Below are 2,519 nucleotides of genomic sequence, written 5' to 3'. Positions count from 1 at the left end.
CACAATTAGAAAATGGACTAAAGAGTTGAATAGATTATTTCGCCAAAGAGGATATGCAGATTGCAAATAAGCACGTGAAAAGATGTTCAACATGATTAGTCATCAGACAAATGCAAATTACAACCACAATGAAATATCACTGCACATCTACCACAATGGCTAAAATAAAAAATAGTAATAACCCCAAATACTGGCAAACATGTGGGGAAACTGGATCATTTATAAATTGCTAGCAGGATGTAAAATGGTAAGGCACTCTGGAAAATAGTTTGGTGGTTTCTTAGCAACTAAATATGCCTTACCATGTGATCCAGCGATTACACACTTGGGCGCTTACCCGAGAGAAATGAAAGCTTATCTTCACAAAAAAACCTGTACATGAATATTCACAGCAGCTTTATTCATAACAACCAAAATTTGGAAACAACCCAAATGTCCTTCAATGGGTGACTGATTAAGCAAACTGTGGCATAGCCATACCATGGAACACTACTCAGAAATAAAAAGGAACCATCAGGTTGGATATACACAATAACTTGAACAGATCTCACACTTGTATTACTTATGTGGAGTGAAAAAAAACCCAACAATCTGAAAAGGTTTTGACTATGCAAGTCTATTTATACAGCATTATCGAAATAAAACGGTAGGAATGAAGAGCAGATTAGTGATTGTCGGAGCTTAATGACATCATGCTACAAAGCGGGTAGCACGAGGAAGCCTTGGGGTAGGAAATCATTGTGCATCTGGATTGTGGCAAAGGATCTGTACATATAAGACATGAATTCATGTATCTGTACATATATAAAATTGCACAGAACTACACACACACACACACTCTCTCAAATGAGTGCATGCAACACTGTGGAAATCTAAATAAGCTCTGTGGACTGTACCTGGGTTAATTTCCTGGTTTAGATATCCAATGATATCTAATGATATCCAAAGATATCCAATGATATCTTCACTGCGTGAAGAGTACATGTGACCTCCCTGTATGTGTTTTGAAGCTTCCATGAATCTATAATCATTTAAATTTTAAAATATTTTTTAAAGATTGTATTTATTTATTTATTTATTTTAGAGAGCGCAGTCGCACATAAGTGGGGGGAGGGGCAGAGGAAGAGGGAGAGAGAGAATCTCAAGCAGACTCCCTGCTGAGGACAGAGCCCGAGACAAGGCTCAGTCCCATGGCCCTGAGATCATGGCCTGAGCCAAAACCAAGAATTGGACAGTTAACCCACTGAGCCACCCAGGTGCCCACAAACATTTAAAATATTTTAAAAATTTTAACAAAATTCCCATGGAACTCACAACTGTGAATCACCTCCTTTGGCTCTGTTATGCATCACATATTCATCTCCCCGGTTCTCGTAGCTACAATCCCACACATGGCTCCCGCACTAATCTAGCAGTTATCTTTTCACTTTCTTTCTGAGGCACACACAATCAGTGACAGAGAAAAACTGCCTTTTACATATGATTTTTAAGAGCCAGAGTCTGCTAAGCGTGGCTAAAATAAATCATATCAGTAGATGATAAATTGTATACAAGTTAGTGCGATGATTTTTAGATCACTAAGAAATTATCCAACTCTCAAAGAAAAAGACAAAAAAAAATGAACATTGTACTGTTAGTACTACAAGTTCTGTGTAGCTCATATTTTCTGGTTACCGAGTGAGAGGATGGATGGAGTGACATCAGAGCAGTGCATCTGAGAGCTGATTTTTTTTTTCCCCTGGGGTGCAAAGCATGCTATTTGGACAACTCTGAAGAGAACTCATACAAATGGTGGTTAACTCAGCAAGATAATGCATCTTCAATGACAAAATCCAATGGAGTGTCATAGAATCAAACAATTAAGCAATACTAGTTTTGCCACAGATATCCTAGCCTGTGTTACTAATTTCAATATTAGTATTGAAATATTATTAGTTACCCTCTAAATTCAATAGCTCTTATTTTTTGTAGTAATGCGATACTGTCTAGAACATTGCTTTGAAATTTTTACGTATTTATTTAAAACCAGACATGCTGCTTCTAAAACTCAGTGAAGATGAAATACACAGAAAATCAGATTCAAGTTTGAAATAGAAGAATAATGGGGATGGGTTGGACCCAAAACTCTATCATACATCAAATAATATTATAAAGTTGGAATAATTAAAAATAATATTAGCAAATGTAGAACTAGAGAGACTATGGAAGAGAAAAGAGAAGACAAAAATAGAAAGAAATTACAAATAAGAAATTACCATACCACAAAAGTAATGCTTGTCAGGGAGAAAGCAATGGAGCAGCAGATAATGTTGGGGCAGTTGTCTAGCCACCTGAAAAAATTGGCCCCTAAACTTACTCCTTAGGTCAAAGTAATTCCACGTGGTAGACCAAAAATACTAAATTTTAAACACAATAGGAAATTTCAGGACTTTTTAAAAAACATTCTTGGTGTGAATCAAGACTTTCTTTCTTTCTTTCTTTCTTTCTTTCTTTCTTTCTTTCTTTCTTTCTTTCTTTCT

Source organism: Ursus maritimus, unplaced genomic scaffold (assembly GCF_017311325.1).
Source record: "Ursus maritimus isolate PB19 unplaced genomic scaffold, ASM1731132v1 scaffold_42, whole genome shotgun sequence".
Taxonomy (NCBI): Eukaryota; Metazoa; Chordata; class Mammalia; order Carnivora; family Ursidae; genus Ursus; species Ursus maritimus.
Note: the sequence above shows the minus strand (reverse complement) of the source record.